We start from the raw sequence: 11616 nt of genomic DNA, 5'->3' as shown, positions 1-11616 counted from the left end.
AAGCCAACAAAAGGCAAACGGAATGCAGGACACATCACAACCACGTGTGCAGCCCTTCCCAAATGAGGAAGGGAGAGCACACACTGGCCACGGCCAGCCCTCCTTCAGGCTGGGTACTGCTTCTCTCTGTGAAGACAGAGCTAGGTCAGTGCTCCCCACACCTCACCAAGAGTGATGGAAGTTGGTAGTGGCTCCAAGGTTCTAGTCCCAGATTAGGAGTCTACAGTATCCATGGGTCTCACATAGGCTGGCTCAGGCTTCTTGACAGGGAAGGGGTGAGGTAGTACTGAAAGAGTCACTTCTTGGCCCCATTTATAAACCTGATTTGTGTTTCTGTGTGTGTGTGTGTGTGTGTGTGTGTGTGTGTGTGTGTGTGTGTGTGTGCTGATGCATGTGGAGGACCTTCCTTAAATCACTCTCCACCTGGTTTTTGGAGGCAGGGTCTCTCACTGAGCCCAGAAGTCACACTTTGGTCTAGACTGGCTGGTCAGCACACCCAGGGATCCTCCCGTCTCCACTTCTCTAGCACTGAGCTTACCAACATACACCAGTGCGCCTCGCTTTTGTGAAGGAACCAGTTCACTCAGGTCCTCATGTTTACCAACTAGATGATGTCCTCAAGACCCAGATTTCTTTTTCTTTTTTTCGAGGCAGGGTCTTATGTAGCCCAGGCTAGCCTCAAACTCACTATGTTACAGAGTGGTCTTGAATGGTTGCTCCTTCTGAGATTACGGCTGTATGCCACCAGACCCCATGTAAGGGCCAGATGGAGGCTAGGCCCCTGCTTCTGGGACCCAGCTCACTGTACAGGGGTCAGGAGGAAAACACTGAGAGCGGAACTAATCCTCAGAGCATGGCCAGCTGTTCTGGCTTTTGTTTGTTCGTTTGAGTTTTGTTGTTGTTGGGTTTGGGGATTTTTTCTGTCTGTTTTGAGAGTTTTTGTTATTTTGGTTTGGTTTTTGTTGTTGTTGTTTTATCTAAGACAGGGTTTCTCTGTGTGGCCTGGCTGTCCTGGAACTCTTTGTAGACCAGGCTGGACTCAAACTCACAGAGCTACGGCTGCCTCTCCTCCCTCTCACCACCCCCGGCCTCAGCTGGTCTGTTTAACATGAAGCAGTGCTCCCCAGTTGCGCATAAGTCTGATTTCTCCTGAGCAGGCTGCAATTTTACAAATGGTGCCCTTCCAAGGAGAATGCAGGCCAGACCAGCGTCTCCCCGGGGAGACATCATCTGAGCCCCGTCTTCCTAAGCACTCAAGAGGGAGCTTTTACAAAGAAGGCACGTGGGTTCAGAATGGAACAAGCACTTGACCGTGTTCATCTGGGACAAAACTGTGTGCACTCTCTGGGACGTCCTCAGAGCCAAGCAACTCTTTGGAACCTCCACAGAGTCAAAGCCTGCATTCCCCAGGGAGCTCATCAAAATTTACCTTTCCCTGGGCTGTGGACATGGTTCAGTCTAGAAAGTGCTTGCTGAGTTAGATCCTTGTGGCCCAGGCATGGCGTGGCACCTGCTGCTGCTACCCTCAGCACTGGGGAGGTGGAGACTGGAGATCTGGGGCTTGCTGGCTGCCTGACTAGCCAATTAGTGAGTTCCGGACTCATCAAGAGACCCTGTCTCAACTGGGCAGTGGTGGCACACGCCTTTAATCCCAGCACTTAGGAGGAGGCAGAGGCCGATTCCAGGACATCTGAGGCAATATGGAGAAACTCTGTCTCAGACAGAGAGACAGAGAGAGGGAGGGAGGGAGGGAGGGAGGGAGGGAGGGAGGGAGGGAGGGAGGGAGGGAGAGAGAGAGAGAGAGAGAGAGACCCTGTCTCAGGGAATGATGTAGAAGGCCAGTACAATGGCTCACCAGTACTTGCTGTGCAAGCCAGGAGACTGGAGTTCAGTCTCCATGGAGGTAGGGACACCAAGTGATCACCGCCCTTCATCTCCAGCTCTCAGCACAAAGAAGCCCAAGAAACCCCTGAAATACTAACATTTGGGGTCCCAGGTTTCATGTAGAAGAACCAGTGCTTCCAGTTACCCACAGGCCCTAGGTCTGCAGGAGCAACTGGCCCTGCTACTGTTGCCCTGGAGGAGTGCCACAAAGGGAGATCTGGGTGAACAAGGAAGAATCTGAGGGAAAGAGAAAATGGCCTCTCCAGAGGGACAAACGGACTCTCCTTAGGACAGTACCCAGAGCTCACAGTGCACAGTGTGGCTGAGGCTTAGCATCTTCCCCGGGGCCAACGTGTCCTGCCTTGCTAGGTCCCAGCAGGCCAAGCATGGAGGTGTGTTTGTTTGTTTGTTTGTTTGTTTGGTGTGTGTGTGTGTGTGTGTGTGTGTGTGTGTGTGTGTGTGTGTCCAGGTTTCTCTGTGTAGCCTTGGCTGTCCTGGAAGTCTCTCTGTAGGCCAGGCTGGCCTTGAACTCACAGAGTTCCCAAGTGCACCACCACCACCCAGCAGGAACTGATTTTTTTAATTGTTTTCTCTCTTCACTCAGTTTCTCATCCAGTTCAGCAGACTTGGTTTTAGATTTGGGGTTGGGAATTTGGTGTTTTGGGTGGTGGTTTTTTGTTTTTTTTTTAAATGTATGTGTGAAGGAGGGAGGGCTTGTGTGTGCCGTAGTGCCCCTGAGAAGTCAGAGGCTACTCTCTGAAGGTGGTTCTCGGTTCCACCTTGCTGAAAGGCAAGCTCTCCTGCTATTTCTGCTGTGCTGTTTGCTCCAGCCAAACTGCTTGAGGAGCCTGCAGCTTCCAGCCAATTCTGTTGCCCCCACCTTCCATCTCCTGCAAGGAGCACACTGGGATTGTACACACTTGTGGTTCCAAATCCATCTTTTTACATTGTTCTGGGGGTGCAACTCAGGTCATCAGGCTTGTATGGGCTGAGCGGTGGCAGCAATGTGAACTTTTGACCTCAGATGCTTGCTAGCATTGAGGACAGTGCCTCCTGTACCCTATCACTGAGCTACATTGCCCTATTCCAGCCATGTGATCTGTAGCAGGTGTCTATAGTTGTTTCCCTGGGGGCCTGGGACCCTCTGGATCCACTTGATTTCTGTGAGAGTTGGAGACAGAAGGGTTAAAGTAGAACTATCTGCCTACATGACTGAGACCTCCAGAAAACTTTACACACTAATAAATAGGTAGATAAGTAGATAGATAGATAGATAGATAGATAGATAGATAGATAGATAGATAGATAGATAGATAAGTAGATAGATAGATGCTGCAAGAATGTATTATAGAGATTCAGCTGTATATAATAAAGCTATACCTAGAACGGTCAAGGAATCTTTTCTAGAGCGAAGCCATTTATCAAGGAATATTTGATGTTATTCAGCTTTTAATATTCAGCTGTTTCTTGCTATGAATTTCTTGTTTGCTCATATACTACTAGGCCATAAGGCAAAAAGTATAAGCTCAGACCTACTGCTGATCGACTAGGTAACACCCCTACAGAGCCTAGGAGGCAGGCGAACTGTAGATTCATAGCTTTGTTTCTTGTGCAAATGAAGCTCGGACCATCCCTTTCCTTCAGGCCTAGTAGCATTGCAGAGCTATTGACCCAAGACAATAGGGCTTTTTCCAAAACCAGGTGCAATAAAGACTGGAGCAGAATTCCTGGTCTGAGCAGTGTCACATGGCTGGAGAGAAGAGAACAAGGCACAGTTTCTATAGAGGTAGGGCTGACTGGCTCTGGCTGAGGAGTAAGGACCAAGGAAAAGTTCTGTAGACTGTAGATGGATTTGAATCAGGTCAGGAAAGCAGAAGAGAAAAGAGAGATGGAGGATGGAGGAATGGAGGGTGAGGATGAAGTCGAAAGCATAAGAGCTTAGTTATTACTAAGGCTATGAGGGGACAGAAAAAGAAGGGACAGAGAGGAACCGAATGTCAGGATGGAACTGAAGCTATATAGGTAGAATTTTGTCTTAGAGAAATAAAGTAAACGGACAAAACAGCATGGTATATATAGATTCCTTTCCCTCAGATAACCTCATGCCAGACATAGCATCTTCCCCAGGACTCTGGGGAGGATTTTCTCAGGGTAGGCCGCTGGGAAAATTCCAGTAGATAGATAGATAGATAGATAGATAGATAGATAGATAGATAGATAGATAGGTAGATAATGGATGGATGGATAGGTAGGTAAATAGGTAGAGAGGGAGGGAGGTAGATAGATAGATGATAGACAGACAGATAGATAGATAGATTGATTGCAGATAGATAGATACATACATACATAGATGATAGACAGATAGACAGACAGACAGACAGATAGATAGATAGATAGATAGATAGCTGGAAAGATGACTCTGCAGCTAAGAGCACTTGCACTCCCACTGTTGTGAGCTGCCCATAGCCCCAGCTCCAAGGGATCTGTCTGATTCCCTCTCTGGCCTCTGCAGACATGCAGGCACTCACATACATGTGTCACACACACACACACACACACACACACACACACACACACACACACATTAAAAATAAATACTTAAAAAACAAAGAAGTCCAATCCAATAAATGTTGTTTTTTTTTTCCCCAATAGAGGTTTTCTAAAAGATCCCACTGTGAGGCTGGAGAGATGTGACTCAGTGGCTTAAGAGAACTGGCTGCTGTCACAGAGTGTAGCTAGAGTTTTCCTGCCTGGCCCACAGTCAGGACAAATCTCTGTCACCCGCCAGTCCCACAGCTGCTCAGACCCAACCAAGTAAACACAGAGACTTATATTGCTTACAAACTGTATGGCTGTGGCAGGATTCTTGCTAACTGTCCTTACAGCTTAAATTAATCCATTTCTATAAATCTATCCCTTGCCACATGACTCGTGGCTTACCGGGATCTTCACATTCGGCTTGTCATGGTGGCGGCTGGCAGTGTCTCCTCCACCCAGCTTCCTGTTCTCTCAACTCTCCTCTCTGTTAGTCCCGCCTACACTTCCTGCCTGGTCACTGGCCAATCAGTGATTTATTTATTGACCAATCAGCAACACATTTGACATACAGACCATCCCACAGCAACAGAGGACTCATGTTCAGGTCCCAGTGCCTGCACAGCAGCTCACAACAGTCTGTAATTCCAGTTCCAGGGGCTCTGACACCCTCTTCTGGCATCTACTGGCATTGCATGCATGTGGTACACAAACACACATGCAGGCAAAACACCCCTACACACACAATAAAGTAAACAAATCTAAATAATAATAATAATAAAAGTTCACATTGCTAGCATAAAGTATCCTGTGTGGTTCAGGACACATGAACAAAAACACTCATCAGGCAGGACAGAGCTAGGGCTCAGAAGGAGCCAGATTCTGTGTGGGATATGCAGGGTTTGAGCACCCCAGGTCTGTTTTGCATATCTGTTACTGAAGTGGGGGCCCTTCTGTGGGCATGGAGTTACACTTAGGGTCGAAAGCATGAGGTTGTTTCTCTCATTGCTAGGACAAAACACCTGGCAAGAGGCAGCTTAAAGAAGCCCGTTCAGTCAGCCCACAGCCTCAGGGTACAGTCCATCACCATGGGGCAGGCGTGACATCACCATGGGCAGGCGTGACATCACCATGGGGCAGGCGTGACATCACCATGCGCAGGCGTGACATCACCATGGGGCAAGAGCTTGAAGCAGATGGTTTCATCGGACCACAGTCAGGTAGCAGAGGGAGATGAATGCTGCAGCTCAGCCCATTTTCTTCAAAAAAAAAAAGGGGGGGGGTGGAAAAGATGGCTCAGCAATTAAGAGCACTGGCTGCTCCTCCAGAGGACCAGGGTTTGATTCCCAGCATCCATACGACAGCTCACAACCATTTGTAACTCCAGTTCCAGGGGATCCAACGAAGTGCCCTCTTCGGATGCCATCGTCTGATTTCAGACATAAAATAAAATGAATATATCTAACTTTTTAAAATTTTTAAATAAATAGATGAAATTATTTTGCATGTGTGTGCTACTGGGGTATGTGTGTGCACCATGGCATGTGTGTAGAGGTCAGAGAAGAAACTCAGCTGTTGGTCCTCACTTTCCACCTTGTTGAAGCAGGGTCTCTTGTTCACCAGTGCATATCCCAGGCTAGCCAGCCTGCAGGCTTCCAGGCTTCCCATCCCGCCACAGGAGTGCTGAGATTACAGATGTGTGCAGCCTTGTCCTGCTTCAGGGACTCATACTTGAGTGGCAAGCCCTTTACCCACTGAGCCACCTCCCAAACTGGCTTTCTCCTTCTAATTCCACCAAGCTGAGGGGGAGGGCAAAGTCACACATAGTCAATTGCCCTTGAAAACCAGCTCTGGAAGATGTACTTTAGAAATTCTCGGCTCCCAGAGTCATCACAGCTAGACCGATTGCCCAGGCTGCACTTGACTCCCACTGAGGCTGGATGTGTGGGAAAATGCAGTCTGGAAGTTCCAAGTCCTAGCTAACTCTTAGTGGTTGAGACTCCAGCCTTGGGGTCACTTCTTCAGCTGCATCCAGGAGGAGCGTCTCCCACCCAATCCAGGGCTGGTGCCCAGCTATGGGATCTCAGCAATATGCAAATGATTCCCTGCAGTTTGACAATTGCCTCCAATACAATCTGCATGTGCTAAATATGCATATCATTCAAGTTGCCTCTAGGGAAAGAATCTTCTCTTTGGGGTGAAATAAAACACTGAAGGTCCAGGGGTGCAGTTCAGTAGGCAGAAAACTTGCCTTGCATACACCAAACCCTGGGTTTGATCCCCAGCACTACATAAACCAGGTGTGGTAGCACATCCCTGTAATCCCAGGTGGGGGCTGAATGATCAATAGTTCAAGGTCATCCTCAACTTCAAAGCAAGTTTTATGGCTAGCCTGGCGGATCTAAACATTTGAAAAAGCCAGGCACGGTGGCACATGTCTTTAATCCCAACACTTAGAAGGCAGAGGCAGGTGGATATCTGTGAGCTGGAGTCCAGCCTGGTCTGTATTGCAGTTTACAGGCCAGCCAGGGCTATATAGTGAGGTCACATCTATAAATAAATAAATAGGTTAAAAGGAGAAAAAAGGGGCTGGGGATGGTTCAGTGGTAAAGCTCATGCTATAGAGTGTTAGGTCCAGGTTACAGGGTCCCAGAACGCACAGGAAAGCCAGATGGGCATAGCGGCCACCTGTAATGCCAGCACGTGGGAGGTGGAGACAAGAAATGCTCAGAGCAAGCTGGCTGAGGAGACCAGCCAGAGCAGCAAACTTTTGGGTCAGAGACAGACCTACTTCAATATGGGAAGTAGACAGGAATGGAAGACTGACGTCAGAGTTGAGCCTCTACTCACAGGAGAAAACACATACATACACATATATACACACATACACGCATATACATACGCATACAGGCACACACACACACACACACACACACACACACACACACACACACCACTTAAGAAGAACTACTAATGCATAATGGCTGCTTCCTCTGGATAAATGCATTTCTCTTCTTCGTACATACAGATCCACTGTCTTCCCACACTATCCTCTGAGATAGTGTGCATTCCACAGGAGATGGAGGCACAGAGAGGTTAAAATGTGTTCAAAGTCACACAGCAAGTTGATGGAAGAGGCAGTGGCTTGAACCAAGACAGTCTGGTTCTGAGGTACCAAGCTCTGCCACTTGGGAGACAAATTACCACCAGCCCAAAAGCTACAAAAAAAGACATCCTGTGCTGCTGACAGACTCGCCAGGCTCCAGCCGTGCAGCAGACTGAAGGAGAGATGGAAATGGCTCGGAAACAGATCTTACAACCAGCATGGAGCTGTGAGAAAGTGCCGGGAAGATTAAGGAAAGCACCAGGCTGACGCAGTTCAGGAGAGGGCTATGTCTCCCAGGCCTGGAAGGCAGGGCCGGGGCATGGAGGAGTCCCTGACAGATGTCACTAGAACAAGAGGAGCTTCTGAGTGGTCACAGGGCAAAAGAGGAGACCCAGAAATAATAGGTCTAACGTGAGCCCAAGAGTTAAGGAGAATGACCCAGGCACAGACGTCCAGGCTGGGCAGCATCAGGAATCACTGTTCCCTGAAGCTCCGTGATTCCTCATGAGTGATTTTGGAGAATAGAGTACACTCTTAAAAGAACCCAGAAAAATGAGCACAGAGCACTCCTGGGCCCCGAGGGGCAGGCTGACATGGTGACTTAAAGTGAGGATGAAGGGGAGCCTGAGCCCCTAGGCAAATCAACAGAGCACTCTGGAGCCAAGCTAGACACCAGCAGGTGGGTGGCAGCAAGCTTTGACGCTGGGTGGAGAGGAGAGTGGATTGGGGGTGGGGCCTGTCAGAAGAGGTCTGCAGCCAAATAGGCCTCCAGCAAGTAGCTGCCTATCACCACTGGAACCCTACAGTCAGACTCTGTGGGGTTCCCAGTCTGAAGCTGTCACGGTCCCATTGGAGACAGAAATCGTGGAAGTTCTCAAAGAGGAAATGTAACAGAAAAAAAATCATTAGTAAGCCATGGTGACGAGGAGGAAGATACTGGTTACAGAGTAAGACTAAGTCCCCTCAAAATAAAGTCTGGGGTGTAGTTCAATGGTGGAGTGCTCACCTAGCATATGAGAGACCCTGGGTTTGATCCCCAGAGTTACAAAAGAAAGGGGGTCACCAGGCGTGGTGGCTCACGCCTTTAATCCCAGCAATGGGGGGGGGGGGCAGGTGGATCTCTGTGAGTTCAAGGCCAGACTGGTCTACAGAGTGAGATTCAGGACAACCAGGGCTACACAGAGAAACCCTGTCTCAAAAAAACAGAAGAAAGAGGAGGAGGAGGAGAAGGAAGGAAGGAAAGAAAGAAAAAAGGAAAGAGGAAAGGAAAGAGAGATAGAAAGGAAAGGGGAGGAAAGGAAAGGAAAAGAAAAGAAAAAAGAAAAGAGAAAGGGGTAGGGAGAAAGGTTGGGAAGCAAAGAGAATGCAAACCTATCTGACTATGGCATCCAGAAGTGTGGTCTTTGTTGTGTGCATGGTGGTGGTAGCAGGGGTGTCAGGACTAGATAATTCCATCAGGTAGAGTCCCTGACTGGATTCTGAAGGGAAGGCTGAGCATAGTAGCATAAAATATAATCCAAACTCTCAGGTGGTAGAGACAATAAGATCGTGAATTCAAAGTCAGCTTCAGCTACATAGTGAGTCCAAGGCCAGCCTTGGATACAAGACCTGTCTTAGGGTTTCTGTTGCTGTGAAGAGAGACTCCATGACCACTGAAACGCTTATAAATGGGTCTGGCTTACAGTTCAGAGGTCTAGTCCATTGTGATCATGACAGGAAGCATGCAGGCAGACATGGTGCTGGAGAGGTAGCTGAGAGTTCTACATCTGGATCAGCAGGCAGCAGGAAGAGAGAGCGCCACTGGGCCTGGCTTGAGTGTCTGACCCTAACCCCAGTGACACACTTCCTCCAACAAGGCCACACCTACTCCAGCAAGGCCACACCTCCTATAAGTGCCACTCCCTGTGAGCCTCTGGGGCCATTTTCATTCAAACCACCACAGACCCTATTTCAAAAAAAAAAATCAAAACAATGAGCTGGAGAGATAGCTCAGTCACCAAGACCACTGGCTCGGCTCTGTCGGGTGTTCTGTGTGGGTCGGTGGAAGAAAGAGGGTCACTCCAAGATGAATTTTAGGCTCTTGGCAGCAGGGAGGTCCAGCCTCTGATGGCTGGAACCTTGAACAGCCGTGCAAAGGCATGCTTATTGTTACACAAAGGTTGTTTTTGGGGTAAAACAAGTTCCTCATACCAAAGCCCTGATCTAATCTATCCGTTTTTCTGAAGGAAATCATCACACCCCTGCAACCTTAATCCTTATTATGTCCTGTTTGCAGTGGCCAGTAACACAAGAGCTCCGAGTGTGCCAGGATAGTCTTGTGACCAAAGTCACGTAAAGCCTGTAAAGCTGCTTCAGAAACACAACTCTACAGATAACAAAACAACCACTGTTTTCCACAATGATTTCTTCAAGGTCTAAGTACTTTTAGAAAACAACTATTTGTTCTGATGCTTACCACAGACACAGTGAAAAACAACTATTTCATTCTCATGTTTACCCTAGATACAATGATTCTACTAGATTCCCACAACAGGTTCGATTCTCAGCACCCACCTGGCTGCTCATAGCCATCTGAGCTCCAGTTCCGCAGGATCCAATATCCTCCTTTGGCCTCCAAGGGCACCCAGTCACATATAAAGAGACTTATACTCAGGCAAAACACCCCTACACTTAAAAATAAAGATAAATTGGGAAAAACAAAAAGCCAACAAGAAAAAGAAGAGGAGGGGACAGCCAGAGTAGACACACTAGAGGTGACCTGATACCCAGACCTGCCCCTCTGCATGCAGCCCAGGGTGACCTCTAACTCTCTGTGTAACGGAAGATGATATTTAGCTCTTGACTGTCCTGCTCTACCTTCCATATGCTGGGATTACAGGTGTGCACCCCATACCCTGTCTATGTGGTGCTAGGGATCAACCCAGGGCCTCGGGCATGCTGGGCCAGCACTCTCAAAACTGAGCTATACCCCCAATCTAATGTTTTCTTTATAATTTACCCAACCTCAAATATTTTGTTATAGTTATGAAGAATGGACCAAAACACCAGGGAACTGAAAAGGCACAGAAGAGACATGGAACTCATCAAGGATGATTTTTCTGGATGCAGCACCCACCTCCAAGGCTGAGTGGATGAACAAGGGCTTGAGATTACTGAAATCAGGACGCGTGGGACACTGCCATCGTGTGAGAGACTCTCCGGGAGTCTGCAGGAATCCATCTGCCTGCCGGCAAAGCTACCGCTCCAGCAACCATGGCAGGAAGGAAACACTGTGTGGGTGACGCCACATGAAGCCGTGTGGTGATGCCCACAGAAGCAGACAGGAAGGAGCAAGTCCCTCTTCCCTCCCACAGACACACAGCTGCTCCAAACTCCCCCATCGCTGAAGCCCAGTGGGGGCAGAACAGAAATATGGCTGAAGAGACTGCTCAGCAGGTAAAGGCTGTGGAGTCTGCTCTATCCCTGGGACCCACACAGTAGAAGAAGAGAACCAAGTCCTGCATTGACCTCTGACCTCCACACTAGTACACACACACACACACACACACACACACACACACACGCTCACACATATAAACGTAATTAAAACAAGTTTTAAATTTTTATTTTTGTTTACGTGTATTTCTGTGTGCCTGCCTGTCTGTCTGTGTCCCATGTCACACAGGTGTCCATGGAGGCCAACAGAGGGTGCCAGGTATACTAGAACTGGAGTTATAGGTGGTTGTGAGTTGCCATGTGGATGCTGGGAATTGAACCCAGGTCTCCTGCAAGAGCAGCAAGTGCACTGAGCCTCTGATCCATCTCTCTAGCCCCCAGACACATCCTGCATCCATGGACTCACATCACCCTCCCCATCAGCCTCCTGCCCTAAAGCGGTTGCCCCGGCTCTGCTGAGGCCTCTTGCTCTGAGGGACAGGGTTGTACCAGCCCCTCTACCTCAAAGCTTGGGACAGTGGCAGAGTGTCCGCAACCCCAGACAGATCTCAGAAATTCCTATGAAGCCTGCCTGGCCTGGAACCTGCTATGTTGCTATGTAGACCACAGCCATTTATGCAGTGCTAGCCATTGAACCCAGGACTTAAGGAATTCTC

The sequence above is a fragment of the Peromyscus eremicus genome, chromosome 1 (genome assembly GCF_949786415.1).
Source record: "Peromyscus eremicus chromosome 1, PerEre_H2_v1, whole genome shotgun sequence".
Classification (NCBI taxonomy): Eukaryota; Metazoa; Chordata; class Mammalia; order Rodentia; family Cricetidae; genus Peromyscus; species Peromyscus eremicus.
The sequence above is the reverse complement of the archived record's forward strand: the minus strand, read 5'-3'. Positions refer to the sequence as shown.